Genomic DNA, 20,235 nt, shown 5'->3' on the forward strand with positions numbered 1-20,235 from the left:
GCTACTCATCTTCCTTAAGGCTGTTTCCTTAAAGAGGGAAACAAATATAACCCGCCTCGTCTTCTTTGTGTGTGTGAAATCAAATGAGGCTCCTCACATGCAGAGACCTTAACAGTGGTTGGCACACGACAGGCGCACAGCAGCTGCTGTCATACTTCTGCTCTTCCTGTCACTGCCATTCCTGCTGCTCGGGAAGCAGCTCGCGCCCATCTCCCTTGTACTGCCTGGAGATCACATGGACCTCAAGTTAGTCTTGCAAGGGGTTCATCTCTTAGGGGCTCTTCTGAGTTATAAAAAGCTAATGCTTATTAATTATGGAACTTGGAAGTTAACTTGTCATTAATCTTGCTCTAAGCTGATAAGGAAGTACAACTAATTTTCTCTCTTTGGCGATGAAACGATCATTTCTCACCCAGAGAGTCAGAATAGCAGTGAGCTGCCTTTGAAATGTGAAAGCAGGTCAGCCCTCGCCTTATTCTGCCTCTTGGCACTGTGCCAGTCACTTCATCTATTATTCTTGTCAGATTAGTGACCTGAGCTCTCTCTCCAGGCCTTCTGTAGCATATTGGCCTTTTCGTTTTCTCACTTGGGATCCCCTGAAGTAAGGTTTCCTGACTTTTTCTCTCCCTCTTGGGCTTTGGGTTTTTCCTCACTGGGGTGGTGGCGTTGAGCATGGCCCTGCACGCACTTGTGGGGCTGCTGGGTTCAGAAGGGCATGCGCAGAAAACCACCTGAGCAGTTGTGGGATGAAATGAGTCCGTGCATAAAGCACTTAGAGCAGAGCCTGACAGGGTGCCTGGGGGGCTCAGTCGTTGAGCTTCCAACTTTGGCTGGGGTCATGATCTCACGGTTTGTGGGTTCGAGTCCCGCATCAGGCTCTGTGCTGATAGCTTGGAGCCTGGAGCCTGCTTCAGATTCTGTGTCCCATTCTCTCTCTGCCCCTCCCTGACTTGTGCTCTGTCTCTCAAAAATAAATAAACGTAAAAAAAAAAAAAAAAAAAAGGAACAGTGCCTGGCAAGCATAGTGAAGACATAGTGTACAGCCTTTTTAGACTCCCCTCGGTATCTCCTCTGTGTGTGTGACTTCATGATTGTGTCAGACCGGCTGAGAAATCACCATCTCCTGGATGTGTAATGGTGGATGAATAGGTATTTAAATTTTTCAGTTCCTACATCTCTGGGGCTATGGCTTTCTGGATTTCATATTTTCATTTTTTCTACATTCTCTAACCCGAGCACAACATTTAATTCCTATAGTTCTTTAAATTCCTTTTTTTCTTTTTTCTGGTTTTAACTTTAAAATAAGGTTATTGCTTTAAGAAAAACCCTTGTAATGTTTCCTTAGAACAGGCAGGTGCTGCTGCCTGTCCCTTTCCTAGGAGTTTGACTTTTTTGGCTAGGCACTTAGTTACTGGGACCAGGAGTCTTCGAGATCTTTGCTGGCATCATTGTCCAGTGGGTGACGAAGGGGAGGTGGGTGGGAGAGAAAGCCAAGACTTTGCCACGGAAGAGGTAGATTTTCTCTTTTTGTTGCTACCTATTATCTTTGGGGAGATAGTACATTGCTTTTATTCAGGCTGTCTGTGTCCTTTCCCTTTGTATCTTTATGTTCCTTAAGCCCTGTTTTTAGAAATAAAATTTAAGCAGGGGGGAATGTTTGCACTGATTTCTTTGAATGTAATGTTTACCTTGAGAGTATTCTCATGAGCATTGTTTTTATTTTATTTTTTTAACATTCATTTATTTTTGAGAGACAGAGACAGATCATGAGAGGGGGAGGGGCAGAGAGAGAGGGACACACAGAATCGGAAGCAGGCTCCAGGCTCTGAGCTAGCTGTCAGCACAGAGCCTGACGTGGGGCTCGAACCCACGAACTGTGAGATCATGACTGAGCTAAAGTCAGACGCTCAACTGGCGGAGCCACCCAGGCGCCCCAAAAAGCATTGTTTTTAAAAAAGAGTATTTGTGCTTTTATAATAGAAAACATTACAATTTCCATTAGAAGAAAAAACCTTCCCTCTACCATATATCTATTTCCTTTCTCAGAACTTTTTGTTAGAAAAGGGGAAATTAAGGTGCCTGGTTCAGACCATGAGAAACTCTCATCTTCTACAACCACCAAGGGTGGCGAATAAGGCAAATGCACTTGGTTCTACATCTAGAAATAAAAATTCTGTGGAAATTACATACATTTCTGTTGACTGCAGATATAAAATAAGTAACTGATGTGTATTGAGTGCTTCCCGTGTGCCAGGCTGGGTCCTCGGTGCTGAGTGCCCCGTGACTTGTCCACCACAGCCCATTTTACAGACAAGAAACTAAGGTTGAGAGACGGGAAGCAAGCTGCCCAGGTCACAAGTAGGTTTCAGATTCAGGGAGTGTGGATCCAGAGCTGTGAGCCCAAGTCTGCGGGATTTGCAGGAAAACAGCCCCGTATCCGTGTATAACTGATCTCAGTTTGGGACGGCGACCGCTAGCTCGTGGCACCTCTCTGTGTAACGATTGCATTTTGAAGCCAGGGACCATATTCCGCACCTTTCCCCTCTCTGCCCCTTTAAGTTGAGACACAAGTCTCTGGGAAGGTTTTGGGACATAGGTGAAGCAGTTATCTTGGGTGTCGTTGGTCGAATTAAGCATAGTTGTGACACCACACTCTTTTTGAGACCGGAAAGCTTCAGGTTTGATATAATGAACTACAATTCGAGGACTACCTACTCGTACTTTAAAAGAAAATGCTTTACTTATTATATCTTCTGTGCTCAGAGAACCTGAATGTGTGACTTCCTGATACCAAACTTGGATGGGATGCCCTGGTAAATGTGAAGGTTTTTGCTACAATATGTGGCAGAAGGAGTGGCTGTTTGAAAGTCATGCTCTTCCCATGGCCTAGCATTTTATTTTCCAATCTGATGTTCTGTCATATTGTCAGGAAGAGCTTAGAGCTTTGTCTGGCAAGTGACTAAGCCTGTTTGTCTGGTATTAATGAGAGACACTGCTCTAAGCAGAAATTCATTCACTTTGGGGGCGGTCACTGCAAATATATTTACCCTAGGATTCTTGTAAATAGTGACCACTCTTAATTCACTATTAAAATGTTGATTTCAGAACATTGATTTCTGAAGAACTGTCTAGAAACATACTACTGGATTATATTAGGTAGACCTTATGCTCATTTTCTTACTTTTGCCTTTAAACTCCGTGTGTGTGTGTGTGTGTGTGTGTGTGTGTGTGTGTGTGAATGTGAATTTCTCATTCCTAGTTTTTCATAAAAAATTGGTACTGAGCTCAGGCAGCCTGATACTCTAGAAGCAGAGAAATCTGTCATTATCTCTCTCTCAATGTATCTGAGACCATCCAAATGAAGCTTATATATGCCTTGGTATGACTTTGGGTCGTGTCTCTATTTTTTGGGAGGGAGATTATATATCCTTAGTTAGCCTTTTAGTACATCTTGAACTGTATTCAGTCTGGGTCTTGAACAACTATGACTAACGTTTCTGCCAGGAATACGTGCAACTAGATTTAACTTGCTTCCAGGACTCTGGTATTATTCTCAAGGAGCCAGAGGAAGCTGTGTGTGGAGCTGGAGGTTCTTCCATTTTCTTTTTTCTTTCTTTCTTTCTTTCTTTCTTCTTCTTTTTTTTTTTAATGGGGTATTTATTCCCATCACAGCTAGGCTCTTATGTGCTCTTTGGCTCTGATGAAATGCATTTGATGGGGGTGGGGCGGGGCGTTGAGGAAGAGGGTGGAGGGAGTATATCTTTTGTTAGAAGGGGCTGCTGCTTCTCACAAAGTAAAATGGGCTCCCTGTGTAGAGGTGAGGCAGCCTCCGATTCATATCAGAAAGGTGTGGGGCACCTGGGTGGCTCAGTAGGTTAAGTGTTCGACTTTGGCTCAGCTCATGATCTCATGGTTTGTGGGTTCGAACCCCACGTCAGGCTCTGTGCTGACAGCTTGCAGCCTGTAGCCTGCTTCAGATTCTGTCTCACCCTCTTTCTGCTTCTCCCCCCACTGGTGCTCTGTCTCTATCAAAATTAAACATTAAAAGAAATTTTAAAAAATAGATCAGACAGGTCTGAAGCTCCCTGAGGCATCTGAATCAGGAAATGACCGTGTCATTGTATTTGTGGGTGCCTTGGCCGAGAGCAGGGCTGACACCAGACTGCAGTGGTTTAAATGCTGGCATCACTCCTTCTAGCCCTGTGACCAAGTTATTTAAACACTGCGTGCCTCAGTTTCCATATTGGAACAATGGAAAAATACTAGAGGGTTAAAGGAATTAACACACGTTCCATTTTAGAATTAGCTGACATTGCTTCTGTATGGAAATGGGGGTGGGGCCCTTTAATTATTTAGGACATGGTAAGATCTCAAGGAGGAGATTAGGGAGGCTGCTGTAGGCTCTTCGTCTCACCTGCCATGTCATTTTGCTCTCCCATTTCCTTTACCCCACGGATTTCCCCCACATCACCAGTGTGAAAAATCGACAGTGCGCAGCATCTGACCATATAATTCCTTTGCATAAAGATTAAAACTGTTGCTGGTGAGATAAAGCTCCAGCTCCCTAACACAGCACAGGAAGGCCCCGCCTATTTTCCCAATCTCATTAGCCCGTGCTTTTCTGCTTCCTGCTTTAAGGCAGGTTCTGCGTTAGCCAGCTACAAATGCAGTGATTAACACGGTTAGGGAAGATTGAAGCAGAGCGCGCCAGTTAAGAACATCGGCATACTCAGAAAATAGAGTACAAGTGCAAATCAAGATCTTTGGAGGGTATCAAAATGCTTTATAGTGAACCATAATGTATGTTATGAGTTTCAGGAAGTTTATAATTATGTGAATTATGGTTTAATGTATTATGCCAAAATTTTTATATATTCTTTGTTTGTTTAAATAGATAGGGACAGCAAACTAATGTGGCTTTCCAAATTTTGGGATCTTGACAAATCAAGTGGTAACATTTGGTGAAACCCTTAGCATGAGGCAAGAATGCATTCAATTCGGGAAACCTAATCTTTCAGTCCATCTATCTGTTATCAATGGGAAATTCTTGGGGAAGGTTTTAAGCAGCCTCCTAACCTTTGACAGCTGCTAGCAGTTGCATGAGCAACAATGTAAGGAAGTCTTATGGGGTGAATGCAATGGGGGAATCCTTTGCTTTGCTCTTGCTGGAATATTTCCCCGGTGTGCATTTTTAGTTGCATGGGGCACAAGGTTGAGCTTCAAGGTTTGAGCATCTAGGAGGACATGGGGCAGATGGGACTTGGTCTTCCTTCTTCCTCCCCCACCTTCTTTCCTTCCTTCTCTTCCTTTCTCCTCTCCTGCCTTTAAGGGCCTACAGTGTCATTAAATTACACTTTATATATTACCACAAGCTGCTGAGGTCTGGGAAAAACAAGAGTTGTTAGACTATGAGCGGAGCAGTCCAACTCTGTTTTCATATGATCATTTCTTCATTTATTTTTCTGCTTCCCAGAACCTGCTTTTGTTATGGCAAAAAAATGGTTCTTCCCTGGAGAAAAGGCGAACATTAACCATGTGGGTTCTAGGCACCTGAAGTGGCAGTCGGCAGATGTTTACTGCGTATTTGCTGTGTTGTAGGCATAGCTCTCTGAGCAGAAGGGGTGCTTAGCAAGAGAGACCTCATGTCTGCTGGCCTAAGCTTATCATTCAGGTGAAATAGATATTAAACAGTTAACTGTTAAGTTTAATTTCAAAATTTTATAAGCAGAAGAAAATGTATACCCCTGGGGAAACTAGGTTAGCCACATTAAGTCTAGTGTAATAGATTGTCATGGGGATAAATCCTTTTTAATGTTTCATTAAAAATTTTGTATATGTTTTATTTATTTTTGAGAGTGGGGGAGAGCGCACAAGCCAGGGAGGGCAGAGAGATTGGGGACAGAGGATCTGCAGCAGCTCTGCCGTCAGCACGTAGCCCAGTGCGGGGCTCAGACTCAGGAACCACAGGATCATGACCTGAGCTGAAGTCAGATGCTTAACTGACTAAGCCAACCAGGCACCTGGGATGAATCGTAAATGTGTATGGTAAATAGAAATGATTTTGGAATAGGTGTTTATGATTAGTAACATTAAGTTATTACATGTGTCATACCATACATTAGAGATTTTAATGAAATTTGAGTAGAGTTCACATGTATTTATACTCTGAAATATAAATTTAACACTTTATTACATAGAATACAGTTGAAGACACAGAAGATCATCTAGCTTCCCAAGTCACTGACAGTCTGTGCCCCCTGCCAAGTCTTCTGCTGGCCATAGTTTGTATCACCTATAAAATAAGGTTCCTGAGTTCTCAAGTTTCCGCTTAACTCTAAAGCTGGTATAATTTCAATACAGAAAAACTCTATAACCCGCATGCACCCTAACAGAATGCCCTTCATGCGGTTTTCTCTGCTGCTTTTAATGGCAGCTCTTTCCTTGCACGGAATAGGCCAGGAATTAGTGGTCCCTGATCCTTCTCTTTCTCTCACACCCATCCCATCTAGTCAGCCAGCAGCTCCTCTCATTAACCAGGCCTCACCGCTTCCCCTGCTGTCCTCTTGGTCCAGGCCACCATCAGCTCTTGCCTGGGTTAGTGTAGTCTCCTGAGAGTCCTCTTCTGCCCTTGCCCCCTTTGTTCTCTGTGTGGCAGCCAGAGTGATGCTGTTCAACCAGGCCGGCTTGTCTCGTGCCTTTACTCAAAGCTCTCGAATGTCTTTCCTCTTGCACTGAAATCAAAAGTATTATGGTGGCCCACCTGGCCTTACAAGGTCTGGTCCCTAACATTATCTTGTTGATCTCATCGCTTCCTCTTCTTCCTCACTCCACTCCAGGCAAACTGGTCTCCTTGCCATGCATGCCCCGGTCTCAGAACCTTTGCATTGGCTGCTCTATCTACAGTAGTCATTCCAGTACCTTCTTTAGAACTGAGCTCAAATGTCACATCAGTGAGGCTTTTATGGCCATCTTATGGTAAATTGTAGCCTTCTCTACCCCATATTCCCTATGCCTTGAGCTATTTTTCTTTATTGCATAAACCAGTGTACACTGTGTTAGTGTTTTGAGGTGTGGTCTTAGATCAGCAATATCACCATCACCTTAGGAACTTGATAAAAATGCAGATTCTTGTGCTCTTCCACCCTGGACCTGCTGAATCTAAAACGTGGGACGTGGAGCCTCTTCTGTTAGTTGAAGGAGCCCACAGGTGCTTCCAATGCACGCTGCTGTGTATTGCACTTAGTGATTTTGTGCATTAACCATATTTACCTCTCCTTCCACTCCTGCCCCGACTTAAAGTCCAGCTCCATGAGGGCAGAGTTTAAAGCTGGAAATGGCACTTAGAGTCCAGTAAATAGCTGCTGAATGAGCTAATGAAAATATGACTATTTAGTAAATTTAAATTAAAAGAATACTGAGCAACAAAGTTTAATATATCTTTATATTTCAGTGACTCTTCAATGTTAAGAGTTTTAAATGTGAGGTTTTCTTTATTGCAGACTTAAAAATCTGCAGCTTCCTTGAAGATTGCATTAGCCTCAATAATCCTCAAAATTTTGTGGAAGTGATGTAAACTTTTTAAATACTTCGGCAACTGGAATGGTGCTATTTTAATCATCTCCCATAGGGACCATCTCTTGTAAAGTGTACAGGTCGGTCATTCTGGTTTATTGAAAGCTTATGATATTTGAGCTAAGTGGAGATTTATATGAAACAGACCATCTGTAGGTATATGTATATTGAATTGGAAATTTAGACTTATTAATATTTGATCTAAGTTGCTTGTGTCCGCCTTGGCAGATATGGGCAGCCAGGAGCCCCTGTGGGCTTCAGAGCATGCCTTTGGCTTAGAAAATGATAGTACCTGTGTAATTTGCTTACCCAGTCCTCTCCATACAACATCTCTTTCAGTTTGGCAGAGTAGGTCTTAGAGAGGAAGGCACTGAGGACTGCTAAGCGATTGTGGACTTCTTGAAGGTTATTTTGAAGGTTATTAAAGCCAATCTCTCTCAGATCTTTTGACTTCTCTTTCAGTCCTTGGCTCACTTCCTTACCATTGTGCTCCCTCTACCTCTTAACTCTATGCCTTTTGACAGTTCTTAACCCTTGGGTTCAGTTTTTTCATCTACAGTATAAGGAAGTTTGACAAGACTTTCTCTAGGACCTATCTTACATCAGAATGTTTGAGTGGCCCTTTATTAACCTCAGTCACTAAAGAAATTCTCCGTCCTGTTTGAAAGCATTTGAATCAGAGGATGGTCTTGGGCATGGCGGGGAGAGTAAGCCAAGTATGTGTCTTGTGACTACTTTCATCAGAGCATCTTCACAGATACCTCATCCCCAATGAGGAGCCAGGGAAGAATGGATTTGAGATTTGGGGATTATCTGTGGTTTTCCTTTGTTCACCATAATTACCACTTTTGATAGGAAGTTGACCACTAGTGAGTTCTTGGTCATGCTTGTCAGTGGACGTAGGAGAGCTGGCTCTTTCTTGCCTGGTACCTTTGGCACAGCTGGTCCGGATTACTGCCCCTGTGTTCCCGGCCCCCTACCTTCTGCTGGTGCCCCACCAGGTATGGACTTCGGGCTTCACTGGTCACTGGAGATTCACCTGCTTTGGTGAAAAGTTCTGTGACTCTGACATAGTTGGGCACATGATCTGTGGTTTGCTGTCATCTTAAACTAGTGTTCTTCAAGCTTTTGCTAATTGATTGCATTGGTCAACTGAACTGTGAACCAAATGTGAATTGATATCATTTTGTCTCTTTAAAGGCTTATCATCCTGAGTGTGAGAATTGGAAGAAGGAAGAATTACCCTTGTTTTTTTTTTTTTTTTTTTTTTTTACCAAGAATTCTGTTGAAATTTTCTTGTCTTTCATATCGTGAATGTATATCGATTCCATGTACAAACAAGTGCTGAAAACTTCTCCTTTATAAGTTAAAATGTAACACATTTGAAGGAAACCTATTGGCACTTTTGAGAATCTACCCACATGTGAGGCCAATCAGGAAAAGTTTGTTTCTTTGTGTTTCTTTTATTTTGAAAGGTGAAACTTTACCTTTAGGGAATAAAAATGTGATGTCTTCTGATTTCTTCTTTTGTTGTCAGAAAAGGCTATGAAATGGTCATTCTCTGTTGGTTCAGAGAAGGTCAGGACTGCCTCTCCCTCATTCACAGATGGGAAACATGGATTTGTTCAGAGTAGCTGAAAAGTGACTCTAGGGGGCAGACTCCGGAAATGTGGCCAATTGTGTTTCCTGTTAGAGGATGCCTCAGACGCCATGTTGTGGTTGGGGGTTGCCGCCAATTGAGCCAAAGAAGGCCATTGAACACTACTTGTTTACACGAAGGAATAAATAGAATTGAAAAACTGGGACTCTGATTAGGGGAGAGGAGATTGGGTAGAGAATGAGGGTTTCCAAGAACCCTTTTTGGTTCTGTCTTGTCCCTCTTGGGATGTCAGCCTTCTTCCTGAGCAGGACAGGTGGTGTGTCCCGATCTGTAATGAAGTAGCGCATGAGTAATTGATTACTACTAATAGATAAGGTGCCAACATGTTTATCATTTGCTAAAATATGAGCAGATGCAAGGTTACAACTTTAATAATATGATAATAATATCGCCCTACACAATTGCGTGTCAGAGGTGGAGAAAGGCATAGTGTTCCAAACATCTGTGCTGAGAATGATACTTAGCCGCAGCCCATCTTCTCTGTGCCCGGCGCCTCTACTGAGCAGCTGCTACTGATGGACTGTTCAGAAGTATTGTGATCATAAATTATCTTCTGTGTTTTAAAAAAAGATTTTAAAATTGGAATGTGTCAGGTGTGTGAATCGTTTGTCCTGCTTGACACATTAGACACCCTTGAGAATCATTGGTAGAGTTCTTAGTGGGGCATGATTTATGTTTATAGCATTGCCCTAATGTTTACCGTGTCATAAAATACACGAATGTGCACACATAAATACTTTTTTTCTGCTACTGTCTTTTCACTTCTGGTGTCCTTTGCATCTAAGAGGTGAAAAAGGGGAGCTGTGGAGTGGGTGTTACTTTGAGATCATCCAGTCATACTGAGTCGTGCCCTGGCACCTGCTAGGAAGACCATAGTCTTGAGCAGCGCTTCTCCAAATTCTCTGTGCATCAGGTCAGCAGGGATCTTGCTATAAGGCAGGTGCTGATTCAGCAGGTCTGGGGTGGGACCCGAGTCTGTACTTCTCGGGCTCCCAAGTGATGCTGACGATTCTGGGAGACCCTGCTTTTGAGTAGCAAAAGTTGAAGATACCTCTTTCTCTTATTTTCTTAGAAGTGTATTTTTCTGTTTCTGGAAGGTTTATGTAAGCGTAGCCCAAAACAAAAAAAAAACCTATTGGTAAAAGTGACTTCAACTGTTCTTACAGTATGTTGTTCCCACCCCCACCCCCCCAGATGCCTGTGCATTTATTTATTTAGATTTGTGCCCCTGGCATTAAGACCCATGCTTATACAAGAGCTGTGTAAAACTCCAAAATTGTACTTTGTACTAACTTGTTTTCTTGCTGACTTTTACCAAGTCCTTTTGGGGATTGCAGTGACTTTAGCTTCTGATGCAGTGGTTAACCCTTAGCAGTCAAGAAGTATAAACATGGCAGGACTGGGGAAAGACAGGTGGCTGTAAGAGTTAAGAAGCCTTTGGGTCCAAATGCCAGAGTGTTTGGCAGGAGATCAAACCGTAAGGACATATAATTATCCCACATAACAGAAGTCTGGGCCGTTTGGTTCCAGGGTTGGTGCTGAAGCCCAGCAATATCACAGAGGTCTTGGCTCCATCCTGCTCTCTGTCCTGCATCTCAGTATCTCGGCCAGAACCTGTCTCTGTGGGATGCTCATTCCCAGCATCTCACCCTCACCCAGTGTCCTAAACAGGCTGGGGAGTGAGGAATAAAGGAGTCTTATGTAAAAGGTTGTGCTATGCAAGCAAAGAATCTCCCTGCAAGAGCTTATACCAAATGCCCCTTGGATCTCAGGACCAAGACTAGGGCAGACCTTCAGACCATTCACTGGTGAGAGAAGCCAAAAACCATGATTCGCTTAGAGCAGTACAGAAAATCCCCTGAGGCTTGGCACACGCAATCAGGATTCTGATGGAGAAGAGTGGATGGGCACGGATGTTGGCGAGGTGGCCAACAAGGACTATTAATTGAGCATCTTCTGTGTATATTCTATGCTCCTCATTTTATAGTTTGTGAAACCATTGCTCAAAGAAGTTAATTAAATTATCAGGGAGTGTAATTGGGATCACATGCAGGCCTGTTTGATTCCAGGGTGCCTTCTGAGGGTGGAAATGTGGCTCCTTTGTACGCACCGTGTTCTTCCTTGGTGCCTCTTCCCTTCCCTTTAGTTCCAGGGATTTTTGGTGGAGACTCACTAGAAATGGTCAAGACCTCCTAGTATATGCCTCTGAGTGGGGGCAACATATCAAATGCCAAGTGGGTTGCCTTTTGGCCTCTTTTTTTAAATTATTTTTTAAAGACTTTTTTTTCCAGTAATCTCTTCACTCACCTTGGGGCTCAAACCTACAATGCTGAGATCAACGGTCACAGGCTCTACTGACTGAGCCAGCCAGGTGCCCAACCACTTGGCGTCTTAATAGTTGTGTTCCCATTCACAACCCTTAGAAGGGTGGGAAAACTCCTCCTATGAGCAAGGTTGTGTTATTTCAAGAAGGAAATGAGCCCAGTGACTGTTGGGAGCCACTGGGATCTGGGCTCTGCTCCTTGCTCTGGATTTGCTGAGTTCTGCTGAGCACAGTCAGGTACCCCGAGGTACGGTGTCCGCCTAGAGGATTTGAGGCATCCCCTCAGCCACCTCCGAGTCCGCGCTGCCCTGGGCCTTCTGCCTGGGCTTGCAGCGTCCCCGGCAGGAGCGAGGGGGCGGCCCTCCCTGTTCCCACTCGGACTTGGCTCCCAGTGCCCCGAGGTCTGCTGACACTCTGGGGATGGCAAGGCTCCAGGGGTGTGAAAAGTTGTTCCTTCTTAATTTATAACCAGAAATACAACAAACAGAAAAACGGGTAGAAAGGCTGAATGTAATTATACATTAAAAAAGTAAAACTGGAAAACTGATTTGGCCAGTGAAGCTAAAAACACTCTTCCAGAGTCCGCGGTCACTGGGTGAGCATCAGCCAGAAGGGAACAATACTGGAAACCTGTTGGCCTCCACATCCACGATGGAGTCTTGGCCGGGGTGGGCTGTGTGGTGGCTTTGCTCTTCTTCAGATGCCGTGTCAGGAGAGTGCTTGTGACCAGTGTGTGCTGCGATCAGAACTGTCCTTTAGGGAGATTAATCTGGACAGAATAAGTGGTCCGGATTGCAGTTGGAAGAGGTGAGATTTGATTCCAAAGCTGCTAAAGCCTTTATTTACCCTGGTCTGTATTTTTCTTCTCTCACCAAGAAAATCCGCAGTGAAAGGGCACCTGGGAGTTGCCAGCAAGCAGAAGATGACACCTTTAGTTCTGCGTCGAGTGTCGTATGTTGGGCACATTAACGTATTTCTTCTCTTCTTGTGGTTTAGGTCATGTAATATTGCTGTTTAAATTAACACATTTCCTCACATTAGCTCACACTAGAAGGTCAGGGCTGTGTCTGAATCAGAGCTCTGCAAGCCCCCTGGCTTCTAAACCCACCGCAGCTAGACTTCATTGTGAACACCCCCGGCTTCCTGAACGTGAGCGGGGTGCTGCACACTGGCACACCTTCTATAGAAACAGCGTTAGAAGAAGTTTGTTTGAAATGAAAAAACTGTCACGGTGCCTGACGGCTCAGTTGGTTGAGCGTTCCACCCTTGATTTCGTCGAAGGTCATGATACCTGGTTTCTGGGATCAAGCCCCAGGTTGGGCTCTGTGCTGAGGCTTGGAGCCTGCTCAAGATTCTCTCTCCCTCTGCCCCTCTCCCCTGCTTGCGGAGCACGCGCATTCTCTCTAAAACACAAACAACTTTCCGTAGCCTGCTCTGTTAAGAAAATGTTTGCATCTGTTTTATACCCATTGTTATATAGTTTGCATAATATAAATCATTAATGTACTTCTTTATATACTTTATTTATCCAACATTGGTGGTATAACATTTTAAGGAAACCCGTGGGACTCAGGAAGGTCAGATGCCGGCAGTCCTGAAAATGTTCCTGGGTGTTTAGAAGTACACTTCAGTTTTGCCACTAAATTCTTAAGAGTCTCTTGTGAGAAAACAAAAGAAAACCAAACCCCAAACTGGGTATCACACCAAATTGTGAAGGGATTGTTTTTGATGACATAAATATGACCTTTCAGAATAACTGGGGAACCTCAAACCAGCTTTTCTATATTGGGTAATCACAACTTGATCTTTACTCAGGGAAGGGCTCAAGATTTTGTGTCATATTAACCCCATTATTCCATCTTGTGTTTCCTTTTCAGTACGGAAAAATACAGTGAACTTTCTCTAAAAGGAGACCAAGGCTAAGTGGCTGACTCCTGTGGAGGGTGAAGGGCTGTGGATTTTATGCAACCCCTTGATAACTTGCTGTGTAGTCTTTAGCAAGTCATTCAATTTTTTTAAATTCTTCTTTTTCAATTCCAGTATCCTCCTCATCATTGTATTTCTCTAAGAATTTGTCTAATCCTTTCCATTTCCAGAGTCTCTATTCAGATATAGGCCCTGTTGATTTTACTTCTGACCATCCCTAAATGACTGCTTTTCCCCAAATTTCCTCTTGAGCTAGAGAGAGCGCGGCAGTAGTCCAGGGTGCTGAGTGGATGGGGCTCAGCGACCCTGAGCTGAGACTGAGGCCCTGTGGGTGGGCTCCTCCACAGCCTCCCGTGCTTCCCTGCTTTTCTAGACCAAGGTACTAGGGGAAAAGAGACTGATTCAAGTAAAGAGCCACCAGGGTTCTCTGTAGCTGGGGTAGCTCCCGCTACCCCAAACCCCTAGCCAGCTGCTTGCAGGTCTGAAGGGATCTGATCTGTCATAACCCATTTTTAACACATTTTAGGAAGCTCTGAACCATCAAATGCTGATTCCATTATTCTCTGGCCAAGGGTTGAACTAACCTGAGCCAGTTTCTCATGCACAAGTCAGGTTCCTCCGTAAAGGTGTTCGTAGCTATTACAGATGTTTGAGGCAGGTTATGTGTGGCCCTTCACCAGCAACACCACTCCCAGGTTTTAAGGCAATCGAGTCTCAGACCAGATTTTGCCATTCATTGGCAAACAAGCCCCTAAAGAGCTCTCAGATTTGTTCTGCAGGCTCAGGGAAGTTCCTGCTCTCTGTCTTTCTAGGTGAATGAGAATTCCCTCGAAGCACACACATCAGCATTCCAGATGCAGTCTTCTTAGACGCTTGTCCCTGGAGTCTAGAATCAGACTAGGCCTAGAGCTGGGGAGGGGTTTAGCTTACTCTTGGGCCTGGCTGGATTCTTTTTATTCATGCAAGAATGGGGATTATAGCTAAAATATTTTAACTCTTCTCTGTGTGCTGACTGCCTTTATGTTCATCAGTGAAAGCCTGTTTCTGACATGCATCATGCCTGCCGACAGGTGACTGGCATTAATATTCTCCAATAATAGCCCCTTTGGGGCACTCACCTGGCTCATGCTTATCTATACTTAGATACAGAAAAGAGAAATACTTGTAGCAGCTGCCTTTGGCATCCTTAATCAGATGCTACCAGAATCTTCCGGCACTGGGCATTCTGGATCCAGATGCCAGTTGACCACTTGAGTCTCATAAATAAAATGTTGAATGGTGTTATGTTAAAGCATTTTAGGTAAATTTTAGACATTGTAACAGCTAAGGAGATTAGTTTTGCAGGCTAAACCGGGAGGTAGAGTTGCTCTGTTTTGCCTGTCCAACTTTTTAAAAATGGACTTGTTGCCAATAACAACGGAAAAGAGCTTTCACATAAAGATCCTGATATCTGGCTTGCTCTGGGAAAACTGAGACATTGGCCACCCCAAGCCCTATTCCTCTATGGTGACTCTCTTTTCCAGCAGAACAGCAGCAGCCTGCTTTAGAGCTGGGGTAGGAAGACACCGAATGGCTCCTGGGAGGGCCCAACACGTCCTAGGGCCACCTGTGCTGACACTATGTATCAAGTGCCCTTTAATCATTGAGATGGTGCTGCTGGTTTGCTGGGAACCTCCGCCCTCCTCTAGCCCCGCCTGGCCCCTGTAGGTATTTGAGTGTTCGACCGCTGCAGCTGTCAGATGCTTTTTCTTCGTGACTCGACACTTGTGCTTTGCTCACGCCGTTTCTTTGTCTGGAATGTCATTTCCTTTTAGGCTTGCCTATCCAGGTCTTCTTCAAGAAGAACTTTAAGGCCAGGTCCAAGGACCCCGTGGATGTGGAGTCTTCTGTGGCTCTTACACTCCTAGCTCCTCTGTGTCTACACAGAGAGCAGCACATAGTTGTTGTTAATTGTTTCATGCCTTCCCTCTCCTCACTGGTAATATTCATAAAGTCAGGAAGTACATCTTTGTTATATTGTAAAAATGTTAATGCTTATCCCCTCTCCCCAGTTCAGAGGCAGAGAATAGTACCTCTATTGATCTACCTAACAGTTATTCTAAAGTATATTTATTATACATGGTGAAAAGAAGCAGGAGTGTGTTATAGACCGGGTTCTTCAGCAAATGGCTAAGGAATAGTTCTTGAGATGTCTTTGGTGTAAAAGGTAATTTTATTAAAAAAAATTATTTTTAGTGTTTATTTTGAGAGAGTGTGTGAGCTGGGGGAGGGGCAGAGAGAGAGAGGAGGAGACATAGAATCTGGAGCAGCCTCCAGGCTCCAAGCTGTTAGCACAGAACCTGTCATGGGACTCGAACTCACTAACTGCAAGGTCATGACCTGATCCAAAGTCAGACACCCAACCAACTGTGCCACCCAGGTGCCCCTAAAAGGTGATTTTATTAAAGCACGGGGTCAGGCCCTGTGGGCAGAAAGAACTGCACAGGAGTTATGAGGAGTAACTGATTATATACTTTTAAGTTTGTGGGGGTTAGGGATAGTGTAAGCCTCTAAAGAATTGGGAAGCAAGGTTTTCAGAACCTTGAGGGGCCCGCTAGTGTTAAGATAAGGTTACCTTTAAACTTTAATAAAACAACGTCAGGGAAGTAAGGCAGCCATGAGTTGCTTGAGGAAGGTCACTCTGCATGTTCCAGGTGTCTGCAGGCTGTAAGGAGATTTAATTGTAGCTACATTTCACTTGCCTTTGTTTGAAATGCTGTTGCCTCATCATTATGAATATGAATGTAATATTTTAAAAAAAGGCACAACCAAGAAAGGAACCAGGTAAGGAAGAGGCCCAGGAGCCAACACTAAGGGTGTTGCCAACCCCTTAGGGTGGGGGAGTAGCCTGGTGCACAGTTTACTGGGACACTCTGGCCCCTGCCAGCTAGGACCGTGCTGTTTCCGGGAGGATCGGCCCACTCTTCAGATTAGGTGGCTGTGCTGCAAACCTGGGGGATCCCCCGCAGGGCTTAGCATTCACATGTATCAAAATAAGACAGTGTTAAAAGTTACTTAATCGTACACCACTCATTAGGCAAAGGTGTTGCGGGTGCATTAGACTAACCACACCCCAACCCGAGGCGGTTGTGAAAGAACCGGGAGTCAGGATACCAGAGGTGCTTGCGTGTTAGTAAGGATGAGCAGAACGCCCCCTGCCGCTGGCCGTGCGCTTGGTGGAGAGAACAGTGTACCTGGACCGCGGCAAAGCCTCCGGCGCACAGGCAGCGTGGTGAGGGCAAGGCTGGTGATGGATTCGGGAATAAACAGCAAGTGGCTCAGCAGTGCCCAGCTCAAGGTCTGCATCTGGGAGTAGGGGCAGCTGAGGCAGGGGAGGAAAAGGGAGTCCGATGTGCACGTTGTGCTCAGGGATTCTGACTTCTTCCTGGGCAGCAGAGGGCCCTTCCAGCATTTCAAGGGAGAAGTCTTGGAGAGGCCTGCGTGCCAGGGCGCCGTCTCCTGAGAAGCAGTTGGGGGTTCAGCAGGCCGCCCCAGCTGCAGTGCAGAAGGAGCGAGGTGGGTGGATTCAGAAGATGTGAGAGAGCCTTTAGTTCCTGGGATGACAGCATCCTTTCTGGTTTGGGATGCAGTTATTTCTGGAGTCAGGAAGACGGGCGGGCTAGCTCCAAGTGTAGCATTGATCCCGTGTCGCCGGGGAGATGAGATGTTAATGGTTTCTGACCCACGTCTGTCTGATTGTACTCCCCTTGGCTGTATAGACGGACTTCTCCGAGAACAAGGGTGCTTTTCAGTGCAGCGGTCCACCGCGTCGTTCTCCCTGCCCTAGGTACCCCGTCTAGTCGGAATATACCAGTTTTCCTTTTTACACAGGCACACTGTATTCTCTGGTCAAAGTGTTTCTCAGCACATATAAATCCTTCTTCTGTATACACGTTGGCACATAGGAGCGCATCATGTATTTATTCTATAGTCGTAAGGGTGAGTAGATGTTGGGAATGGCGTTTTCTGCTTCTGGAATTTTTTGTTCTGAGCATTAAAGACATTTAACCATCTGTTCATGGCTTTAAAGTGTGTGTTCTAAGTGGAGCCTATGAATAAATACGTGAATCATAAAGGATATATTGAAGGGGTATTGTCAGTAATGAATTGCTACTGTGCATCGTTTTTAGCTGTTTTTGCAGCTTTAGAAAGGTCTAATGAAATCATGTGGTATTTTTAAGGAATTTGAAAAAATTTAATATTAACTATGGATTTTTGTCTGGATTATGTCTTCTAGGAGAGATTGGGGTGTAGGATTCCTTCAACTGCATTAAAAAAATCTGATTTTCCTTAGAGTAATTTTCACCCGTAATCTTAACTATTTACAGATGATATGTACTTAGTATTGTATTGTTACAAAATTATTGTTTTTTATAATGTTTGTTTTTGAGAGAGAAAGCATGCAAGCAGGGGAGGGGCAGAGAGAAGGAGGGGCAGAGTAAGAGGGGGACAGAGGATCTGAAGCAGACTCTGTACTGACAGCATAGAGCCTGATGCAGGGCTTGAACTCACGATCTGTGAGAGCATGATGTGAGCCAAAGTTGGACGCTTAACCCACTGAGCCATTGAGGTGCCCCACAAAATTATTTTATTTTGATTTTAATTTTTAAAAGATATTTCTTTTTGGGAGAGTACATGCCGGAGAGGGGCAGAGAGAGGGGGTCAGAGGATCTGAAGTGGGCTGTGTGCTGACAGCTCAGAGCCTGGAGCCTGCTTCAGATTCTGTGTCTCCCTCTCTCTCTGCCCCTCCCCTGCTCATGTGCGTGCTCACTCCCTCTCAAAAATAAACATTAAAAAAACTAAAAAGAAATGGGATGTTGGATTTATTGTTAGACTTTTCAGAAATATAAATTAAGTTGAAATTAATATTTTTCAAAGCTCATCATATTATCTTTTCCTCTAGCTAAATATAGTAGATGTTTATGAATGATTTTATTCACCTAGCTCTTCTGTAAAAACGTGAATTTTATTTCCTCCTACCTACAGGAGACTGGCTGACTGGTTCTAGAGATTTCTTTTCACAAGACTTAATTTTTCTGACTGAAATATAAGAATTCAAATAGGTTTAGTTTGGCACATGTGTGTAAATTAAATTATCTCGCATTTTCAAAATACGCTTTTGTGCAGTATTAACAGGAGAGTAGCAGTTGGAACAAAGACTCCATTTGTCAATTTTTATTCCTTTTACTTGTTAAAATCCTTTAGGGAATTGAGTAAATATAAATGTAAATAAAGTGAAACAGTCAACATATTTCAACTCAGGGAACTAGTTACAGTGTTATTGCATAACTTCATATTGAAGACCTAAAGCAAATGCTAATACTTTTTCACCTTGGTTTGTGCTTGACTTTGTTCTTGGGTAATTGCTTTCGTCCTGGTAGTCATCAAAGGGGACCAGCGAAGGAGAATTAAAGAAGAGGAATTTGCAGGGACTCACACTACACAGTTTGCTGTGGCATTTTGAGGTGCTGACCACCTTTTTAAATTACTATTTACCAGGTTACTATTGAGCTGTCATTGAGTTGGTTCTACCTGGTAGGTCTATACTAGTCCTGAGTAGTTAGTATTTGAACTTACTGACTAGTTTTAACTTTTAATAAAAGTTTAAGCAGAAATCCATGTGTTAATAATCACCGGGTAGTCCTCTCTGTTTTGTCCCATGCAAACATTTTTGCATAAATGCATGTATGTATTTCTATACAGTATGCCTAATTCATCTGCTCACAAAAAGAATTTCTAGTATGTAATGGATATTAAGCAAAGTGTTTTTTCAGATACAGAGAACAAACAGGGTTGATAGGGTAGAGGGGAAAGTGGGTGATGGGCATGGAGGAGGGCACGTGTGGGGATGAGCACTGGGTGTTGTATGGAAGCCAATTTGACAATAAATTATATTTTAAAAAAAGAAAAGTTTTTTCATTCTACAAACCATTGTGTCTATACCTATGAAAAGTATCCAGAAGCCAAACATAGGGGGAAAAAAAAGCAATCTTTGCTGACTGAGCTTTTCCTTTGTGTCGATTGCTACATATGTACAAACCTGGGCATGTTGGCTTTATGTACCTGGTTTGTGGATTTGCTGTTACGATTTTGCCTAGGGTGTTAACACTGTTTAAGCAAGGCCATGAGAATGTGGAAGATGAATGTTTTTTATCCTTTATTTTAAATTTTTATTGAACTATAATGAACATACAGTGTTATATTAGTTTTAGGTGGACAATTTAATTATTCAGCAATTCTAGACATTACTCTGCTTATCACCATAAGTGAACTCATAATCGTATTTCATCCATCCCCCAAGCCACCTTAAGGGAAAAAAAACCCACTCCCCAAACATTGGTGATGTGGAATTAGTGGCTAGAAAATAATCATCATAAAAGAAAGACAAAATAGAAACTACATCACAGGGGCGCCTGGATGGCTCAGTTGGTTAAGTGTCTGGCTTCAGCTCAGGTCATGATCTCATGGTTCGTGAGTTTGAGCCTCATGACGGTCTCTGTGCTGACAACTCGGAGCCTGGAGCCTGCTTCGGATTCTGTGTCTCCCCCCTCTCTGCCCCTCCCCTGCTCACACTCTGTCTGTCTGTCTGTCTGTCTCTCTCTCCCCCTTTCTCTCTCAAAAATAAACATAAAAAAAAAAGGAAACTACTTTATATACTATTTTTACTGCTTCCAGTGCTATTCTTATAAAGGATTTCAGCTAAAAACTGAGATGC

General features: G+C 43.7%; 1 protein-coding gene across 1 annotated transcript in view; it reads left to right on the top strand.

Annotated features, from left to right (window-relative positions):
- Positions 1-20,235, top strand: part of STK39 (serine/threonine kinase 39) — a gene marked incomplete at its 5' end in the record, with an annotated part of 389,113 nt that overhangs the window by 170,213 nt on the left and 198,665 nt on the right. The gene's annotated exons all lie outside the window — the stretch shown is intronic.

Source organism: Suricata suricatta, chromosome 3, assembly GCF_006229205.1.
Source record: "Suricata suricatta isolate VVHF042 chromosome 3, meerkat_22Aug2017_6uvM2_HiC, whole genome shotgun sequence".
NCBI lineage: Eukaryota > Metazoa > Chordata > Mammalia > Carnivora > Herpestidae > Suricata > Suricata suricatta.